Raw genomic sequence first — 9567 nt, 5'->3', positions numbered from 1 at the left:
CGGGGCCAGCCTGGCTGTCGGGTATGGGACTGAGCTTGTGGGTGTGGAACTGGAGCTCGGTGCACTGGCCATCCTTTGGGCGAAAAGTCCCTCATCCCTGCAGTTGTGCTCCTGCTTGGCCCGGGCTGGGAATGCTCCTAGAAGTGCTCCTGACCCTGTGTGGCAGGTGCAGGGCAGCGTTTTGAATTGCTGTCTTTTAGAAGCATCAAATAGGTAAATGATTTTTTGAAATAGATGGTAGGTTTGAAACAACTGAATTGAAAGTATGGAGAACACAAGAAGGTCAGGCATGTCCACCTCTTTGCAGGATCCTTCAGTCCTTGTCTGTCCATACCATGACATTGCTCTGAGCTGGGTGGTAGCCACATGTCTCCTTGTGCATGGGGATAACTTCCCACAGAGCTGGTGGAAGGTGGCTACTCCTTCTGTAGCTGCTGTCATGCCAATGACCATGCCAATGATTCCTGTAGGAAGGGCTTGGGGCTTTCTCATGGCTGTGTGTTTGGCCATGGGAGTGACAGCGACCTTCTCTGCCTTGTCATCACACACTGTGTGTCTGTGGGGATGGCTGTGACCTTCTCCTTCCTCATAGCCATGTCTGTGGACCTCACAGTGGCAGTGACCTTCTTTCTCATGAGGGTGGCATCCTTTTTGCTTCACACATACAGAAAAGCTGAAGCAAAAAGGGAAAGTATTAGAATGGAGAGTATCCTATAACTTCCACTAATCCTCTAGCTGCTTAGAGTAAGCCCTTCCTGCCTTAATGACTTAAATGCCCGAGGCAGTTTAAAGAACAAAAAGCTTTTCCTAATGCCAGGGTGGGTGACTCTCTCCCACCGAAGGCTGACATCTCTCTGAACCCAGCGGGAGGGAGTTTCGAGGACAGGCTACAGGCAGCGCCTCTGGCCCAGCGTGGTGCTCTCTTCTGGGCTGGGCTGCAGGGGACCAGCCTGCTGTTCTGAGCCGTAGCCACAGAAATGTCACTTGTCTAGTAGGATCAGATCCATTGCGAGGAGCAGCTCCAGAGCAGCTTATATTGGTGTGGCCCAGCAGGAAAGACTGAAACCTGGTATCTGCTGAAAAGATTGGCTGGCATTAATGTGGTAACAAGGACATGGGTGATATTTCCTTTTCATTCTTCCTGATGCTAAATAATAATTATTGCAACAGTAATTATATTAATAGAACCACGGGAGCTGCAAGGATGGTGGGAATCAGCTGGATTCCAAACATCCCACCACTCCTGACAGACAGGCACATCTTACAGCTTTAGTTTGGCTCAGCCTGAGGTGTGAACTCCTTGTCTGGTAAGTGGGGGTGATCACACTTCCTCACTCCCACAGCTTGGCAGGTTTCCTCCGTCCTGCTGCAAGGTATTCAGCACATGGATGAATTATTTTTCATTGTCCTTAGCCAGGGGCTACAGCAGGGTTTATGCTCCCTCCTGGCTTCAAAGCACTGCCCGATGCAGGCAGCAGTGTTGCCGGTGTCCCTCCTGGGGCTGCTGCTGCATGGCCAGGGCTGGGGGAACTGGCTGTGGTGGCCAAATCCAGGAATCCAGGAGTCCCTTACTTCAAACCTGCTTGGCTCTTGCCCCTGCAGTGCAGGAGAGGAGGAGCTGCCTCTCTCATCAGCCAGAAGCTGATGTGCTCCTTATTGTGTAGTGTCATTTGGAATATTGCCACTCTGTGACCTCCCTGTGCTTGGCCAGTTTGAGACTGAGGCAGAAAATCTCAATGTCACTCTAGGGGAGGCATATACTGATCCCAAGATTTCCTCTCCTTACAGAAACAACCTAAGGGTGAGCAGGAAGGACAAGTAAATGGGGTTCCCAAACTGTTTTAGGAACTAGGAACATAAATGCTTCCCATAAGACAATTCCATAAAGATATGAACATCCTTCATCTAGAGGAACTCTTTCATTCACAGTGCCTGGCAAACCACGATGGGTAAGTCAGCAGGATGTAGGCCAAGTGGTCCAGATCAGTCTCTTTAGACTGGGATGCATCCCTGCCTCTCTTTCTGCAGGCAATTCTACCCTGAATCTCAGGGAAACCATGCTCAAAGCCGACAGCTTGAAGATGTTGTGCACTGTGCAAAACCACTCATGTCATGAGTTTCATGGACACCCAAGTCCTTGAAGTCATCATGGCCAAAGCAAGGCTGAGGATCATTGCGCAGCTGCCTCAGATTGCAGCAGACTGCTGGTTTCCAGGCAATGTGCAATGGCTCGTGGATCTGCAGCCAGCTTATGAGCCCTGGTTTGTCGCTGCTCACTGGAGCAATGAAATAGCCAAGGTATTTCTGCTGCTCGAAGCCAGTGACAGTGTGCCAGACACCTCCCGTGCTGGAAGATTTCCATGGGTACAGCAGCAGTCCTGGCTGCTCCTGCTGCATAAACCTCCCATTGTCTCAGCCACCAAATTTGCTTCCTTATCCAGAGAACAGCTCTCTGGTGGGGGCAGCACTGCATTAGCCAACTGAGCCCCAGTCAATTCACTGTGCAGAGCTTATTTTACAGGTGAATGTAGCTGCCCACCTCCTGAAGCTTCAGGAGGGATTAATTTAGAGATCTAAAGTGCTTTGGTCATGGTTTCAGTGCCAGGACCTGAGACAGAGCTGTTGTCTGAACATTTACATTTTACACCAAAGTGCTGGGTGCCTGAAGAGAAAGGCCTAGAAGGATGCTGGGTCTCCTCCACACAGCCAATTTGATCTGCTGCTGTCCCAGCAGCACAGCACAAGCAATGTCATTGTGCACAGAAGGACCTGTGTCTCTGCAGATGTTTGCACTACACAAAGCCCACAATTTTCCTCCTTGCTACTGGTCCATTATGGCCTTTTCCTTGTTTGTAGATGTGACAAAATTTTGAGTTCTTAGGAGTATAACTACCTAAAATAATAAGATTTTGTGCCTATTTGTTCAGTGCTGTTTGTGACCACTCTGTACTGGGATGGGCTTGGAGGGGCTATCACCTTCCAAAATTTGTGCAGTTGCCTGTGTTTATAAGAAGCATCCTCCTCAGTACACACCATTTTAAGGCATGAAGTTGAAAGGGGCTCAGGAATCAGGCTCACAGGCTGTTTTTGATTGTCAGTCATTATTTCTGCCCAGGCTGTGTGCTGGAGCACGGCCACAGCTGCACAGAAAGGAGAGATCCATGCAGGGTCCTTTTCTCTTTCTCAGGCTTCTGCAAGGCTCTGGCAGTGCTGGAAACCTCTGAATAGTTGTTGACCCAATACCAGGGCTGAGAATGTTGCAGGCATGTGGCAGTTATGTTTCTGGGCACCAGTACATTGCAAACTGAAGCAAATAAGAGATGTGCTGAACTTGTAGTGTGTTTGAAGGGGCAGGAGGCCTATGGAGACCAAATTCCACTTTGTCTTGGCAGGGGAAGTCTCACTGTAGCAATATTGTCCAATTTTTCCCAGTGCTGTGTGCTGGGAGCGCAGCCACATTTGCTCTGAAGCCGCCCATATGTTCACACCATTTCCAAGTGTGACTGACAGTGAGCCAGTTCCCTCTGAGCATCCTGAGATATCCCAGACTAATTCATCCTTTGCACATAAATATTCTTCCTATAAGGATTTGGGACATAAATTCTCTGCTTGGAGAAGGCCAGAGAAGGCGCTGGGATATGTGACACACTTGACTAACTGTGCCTGTTAAAATACCTTCACAGCCTAAACAAGGTCCCAATGGCACCAGTGCCAGCACGTCAATGTCATCCAGAGATGGCCTAGTTGACATTTTGCTGAGGAAATTGGCCAAAACAGCTCATTTCAGAAGGATCAGAGCATTGGGGGAATAAAACCCAGTTCTTCTGGCTTAAGTGCAGATACTTGAGTGAAGTGGAAAGCTTACACTTCTCATATTTGTTGAAATGTTTCTAGTTTGGTTTTTGTTTTGTTTTGTTTTGTTTTGTTTTATTTTTGTTAGTAACTGAGCTTCAGAAATGCTCCAAGTATTTCATCTGGTGCTTCCAGAAAAAGCATCTTTAATTATTTGTTCCAAACCTTTCTCATCAAAAGGTTTCAATAACAACAGGGCAAAGGAAGAGTGTTTTAAATCAATTCCTTCTAAAGGTAAACAAAATATTCCAGGGAGAAAGGAAATGGAATTTTCCTTTTTACAAACCCTGTATTGTAGTCCACCCTAATCCCATGTGCTTGGACTTCACAGTGTCCCCAGGCCTGGGCAACACCTCAGCCTGCAGAGATCAAGTCAAAAGGGCCAAAATATCCACAATCCCAAAGAAGAATCACCTGGCTCAGGATCTCACTCAGAGACCCAAAATAGTTGCCCAGAGAAAGGTATCACCCTCTTGAATTATGATTTCCATCCTGTTGGAGCAGGGATTATTCGCACTTTCAGAAGTTTTCTGCCACTTGAGTGAAGCACTCAGCAGCCAAGCACAGCCCAGCAAGTCTGCAAGTGCTTCATGTGAGGCCTAGGATTTTTAGCTTTTTATATTTTTCATATATTTATAGCTTTGTAGATTGCTAAAGCATGGCTGTACCTTCTAGTAGTTTTCCTCTCTTTCTTCCCTACATTTAGGATCAGTAGGATAACTTTATAAACCTAAATATTGTGTAGTCTTATTCCAAGAAGAGAACCAATTACAAGCTCATTCTGTTTTCCAACCAGAATCTGGACCAGACATAATAAAAGTGAGGCAAAAGAAGGCTCTGAACTGCTTCCAGTGGACACCCCGGGAATTATTACCTAAGCAACTAACCTTTTAAGTGGACAGTATATGGTAAGTATACTAATTGATTCACTTTATAAAAATTGTGGCATTACTATACATGTGTGATTTTTGCCATATAGTGTACTTGCAAGCTTTCAAGAAAAGGTTTGCTTTTATATTCACTCTAACATTGTTGGAAAGATATATTCTATTTTCCAGGCACCACATGAACCTCCACCCCTTCCCTTCACCCAAGTACTAATTATTGTTGAACTTGTCCTTTAATATTTAATTGCCACCTTGACTCCCCTTTTCATATCCTCCCTTCCCAGGTGCCTCTGAACCTCGTGCAGGCTGGTCCTTCCCGTGTTTGTACTCCCAATCAGCTGCACACCTTGACCTTCTGCACAAGAAAAGCCAGTCTCCCTGCTGAGCCCAGTCGGGATCCATGCAGCATCCATGTGAAGTGGCGCCGCTGGAGCCCACGGAGATTCTTCAGTCCAGTTCAAGCCCTGGAGCCAAGGTTGGTCTCTGGAGCTTGCTTTTGAGTTCTGCTGGCAAACGGAAATGAGATGGTTTTTTAGGCTTTAATGGAGTTTGGCTGGAGTGTGAGGCACCAAATTTGCCTCTTTTTTCTTCTTGCATTGGACTCAAAATGGGTCACTACCATTTGTGTAGCCCCAAAGCAGTCACACGTGGAATAATTGTGACTTTTTGGATTTTACAAAGGGCATGTGACCTTGTCAAGAGCAAGCTGGCTCCTGGCTCATTTGAGCCCGGGACACTGGGCTGTCCATGTCCTCCTAGATCTGGGCTGAAGCCATGGGCTAGAATGGGGAGCCTCCCTAGGCCCCTGCTGATGACAGGGCAAACAAGTTGCTGTCTGCAGCATACCATGCTCTCCCCAAGGACTACATTTCCATAAAAGATGAAAAAACCTGCCTGACTGGCTGTCCCGGTCACTTTCTACAGCCTCACACCCTTCCTCACACCCAGGAAGGCTGGGTCCTGTGTCCTACATCTGAAGGCTGAGTAGTGAACAAGGTCAGCAAACCTGTATTTGTCCCTGCTGAGTGTGCCTGCAAATAGGAAAAACTAAGTGGACAGATTAATTTTTCATTTGCTCAGCCTATGACTACTTCAGAGGTCTTACACTGGAATGACAAGTTTTCAGGAGCAGAAAATATTGGGAGAGCTGACAAGATCATGGGTTTTTCAAGGTGGCATTAAACATGGTACGCACAGAACTCATTCACAGGACTTGAGGCAGGACCCTGCAGGCTGGGATGATGCACAGGGAAGGGGAAAAGAGGGGATGTCTTGTTCCAAACAGGAAGAGGGCTGCTCTGCACATCCTGAGATGTTTCTGTGATGTGCCATGATTGGTATCCCTGTGGACCAACAGGCAGCTATGTTTCTTACTACTTTTAAGCAGGACCAAGCTGCTTTTACATCCTTTAACTGGCTTTGGCAGTTTTAATTTTAATTGTATATTGATCCATTTAAAAACTAATGTCTCAGCAGCCCTTTGATCCCTATGAGTCTCTCCAGCTAAAGCCCATTTAAGGTTCCTGCCTGGTCCCTCTTCCCAGTCTAGGGAATATGCTGACCTTTCTCTTGGCTGGAGGAAACACCTCAACCCCTTTTTATTCCTGCAGTGGAGCTGCCTGAAGGACCAGAACTGGGAGAGGTAAGAGAGGCAAGAGGAATTGCCTTATTGCGAGGGAAGTTTGCTGTGTGTTTGGTAGGAAGTATGCCTCCAGGCCTCCCAGAACTCTTTGATACACTGTGTTCCCATCCCTCCCTCTACCCAAGGCCTGGAGAAGGATTGCTAGTTCAGCTCAGGAGCCTCGGGCAGCACAACGCTGCACACAGCCGTGCCTTGAGACTCGGCCCTGTGCCTTATCTGCAGTTCTGACACATAATACAGAAACAGCCTCCCACAGCATCCAGACTTCAACTCCTTCAGTGGGCTTTTGGCAGCTGCCTCACAGATCCTCCCAGCAGTTCCCGAGTGCCATCTGTTGACTCGATAGCGGTCATGCAAAAAATGGAGAGGATCCAGGATAAGGCTGGGTGAAGTGCACTTGGGAAAAGTGGCAGCATGGGACTGAGTGGCTCTGGAGGAGTTTCACAGAGTGCAAAAGGAAAAGGAGAGAGGATTTCAAGCCAAAGCAGTTCCTACTGGTGGAAGTGCTGATGAAGGGATGCCAGGAATGTTTATCAGGGCAGGCAAGTTTGCATTTTTTGAAGAATCAGATTCTTTCCTTCAGTCTTTGTGTAAAACAGAGATAGAACCTTACTGATAAAATATGGGGCAAAACTTCGTGCCAGCTGCTGAGTGCTGTCCTGGGGCAGGGTGATGGCAGACTCCTGTCAGGGATGGTTCTTTGTGCCAAAACTGAAAGGCCTTGCAGCACGCAATTAGATAAAGGAACTATTTCACTGTCACAAGCACAAAATGGAGATGTCATTGCCCTGCTTTCCTTCCTTGGCCCCAGAAAATTCTCCAGCAAACTTTGGCCTGAGTGGAGAGTGAGGACTCCAAGTAGGCAGCTGGAGGCTATGCTTAAGGACAGTCAGCTGAGCCTCTGTGTAGCACAGCCACAGCAAGGCTTTCCTGAAGGAATCTTCTGTCCACCCCAGGGACTGATCCCCTGGGGGCAGCCCGAGGTTAGCAAGAGTTGACAGATCCATGAAGCAGAAACCACAAAGCCAACCTGGGTACACTCCATGTGCCCACTGTGCCGAGCAGTTTCAGAAATGTCACCAAACAGAGCACAAGAGAGCCCAGAATTAGACCATCTCAACTATGAAAGGTCTTCTGGGATTTTAAATAATAAAGAAATTAACTCTAGGTGTGGTGTACAAATTGCTGAGTGAGTAATGAAGCTGGTTTCTCCAGATGTCCTTCCTGTTGCACATGGATGCAGGATACACTTGCTATCTGAAGTACTCTGTCAAGCTGCTGCATGTGGGAAGTTCTGCCGCCAATGGCTGGAGAGAGCAGGATTGGTGTCCTGCAGCCACCCAGGTGGGAGTGTTGGTGTGAACAGGATCCAGTGTGTCCTGAACTCCTGCAGGACTCCAAAAATGTCATGCATCCAGCACACCTTGCTCACTAGAGCAGGAGACTAGGACCCTTCTCTGGCTCTTCTCCTTCCCAAAAGCAAACCTCTGGGTATTGGAATCCCTGGTACCTGAATGATGGTCCGGAAGGATTGTCCATAGCTTGATGTAGGCACAGACCTCATTGGAAGGCAGTGCCAGTTTTGGGATTGACACTTCACTTTAGAGAAAATCAGGGGTTTTGACAGCTTTTTACCAGGGACACCTGTGATATTACTGCAGCCTTTTCTGGACACAGGGCTGGAAAAAAATTAAATGTATATGTATATTCATAATTCCATAAATCTCGGCACATTTATAGGGTTGTATTTTCTCCACTGACTGTCCCAAGGGCACAAGCACGTCCCCAAACCAGCCTGTTTTGCCTCACTGCTGCAGCTGCAGGTGCTGCTCCCTTGGCTGGGCCCCTTTGCCCCTGGGTTTCTGTGCCTGCAGTGTTCACTGAGGGTTCCCATTGATTTCAGATGATGATGCAGAAGTAGATGCTTGTCATTTGTGCCACTCAGACATGGTAAAGGACAGCGGAGACATGTCGCTCTTTGTATTCAGGTCAGGAGCAGCCAAGACTGCCCTGGAGGGAAATGCATCTCTCCAGCAACATCAGCAAAGGCAAAGGTATTTTAGGGATTTTCAACCCTGTTCATGGCACTGCTCATTGCTGGAAGAGCTTGGCCACACTGCCAGGAATGGCAGGGATATAGGATGCCATGGCTGTGAAGTCAGGAGAAACTTCTTGTGAGCACTTGGCTTAAGCCTTCATAATTTGAGCATGACATGGGCAGCACAATGGACCCAGCTGCATATGGTGTTCACCCTGCACTGCACACAGAACCTGGCCTTGGAGTTTGGGGTAATGGTTTCTGTTTCAATCTGAACCTCGGCATCAACACAGTGTGCAGTGTCCTTGAGGTGAGAGACAAGACCACCACACAAACAAGATAACGCACAGGATAATGAGCTGGGGTCCCTCACCCCAAAAGGCCACGCAAGGACTTGCACTCGCTTCCTTCAGGGTGGCCTTTTGGCAGCTGTCACTTTGTTTTCTTGCCTCGCCTGGCTGCCAGCAGGCACGGGGAGCAAACAAGCCGTACCGCACTGCAGGGGGGATGCTGGGGGGAGTGCATTTTAGTGCTGGGGTTTACATCCCTCACTGGGACAGATTGTGGTGGCTGGCTCAGAACAAGGTGCCTCCCAGGAGGCAGATAACAAACAGAAGTGCAGGCAGTGCTGGATGGTACCTATGCTGGTGAGGGCTTCAGAGTTTCCATTAACACTGACTCCCTGACTCCACCCAGTCCCTGAGTGACCTTGTCCCTGTGGCCACCAGCCCAGCTAAAAATGGGATATCACTCTACCCTCAAAAGAGAGTGTGCTAGCTTGGAAAACCCAGGCAGTGCCATCCTACTGTTCCCCTGCGTTCCTAGGCCAAGGTAAAGCTCCACATGACTCTGCATCTCCTGCATATCTGAGTCCACCAAAAACCTCTTGACAAGCACTTGGGCTCTAGCAAAGCTCTTTTTCCCAATTTTCTGCCCACAGATGAGTCTTCATTTCCTTCATCAAGCCTGAAGCCAGAAGCACTGCCTTGGAAATTATTTCCATTTCCTTTCATCATTGAGTAGCTACTAATTAAAAAAGGTCAGTCTGTCCCTCTAAGAGCTTTTACTAAGCTGTTCTTCCAGCTCCTTAGTGCCTTAGCTGTGATGTCCAAGTCATGCGCAAAGAAGGGACCAGATTCTGAGTTCTG

The sequence above is a fragment of the Lonchura striata genome, chromosome 5, assembly GCF_050655825.1.
Source record: "Lonchura striata isolate lonStrDom1 chromosome 5, ASM5065582v1, whole genome shotgun sequence".
NCBI lineage: Eukaryota > Metazoa > Chordata > Aves > Passeriformes > Estrildidae > Lonchura > Lonchura striata.
The sequence above is the reverse complement of the archived record's forward strand: the minus strand, read 5'-3'. Positions refer to the sequence as shown.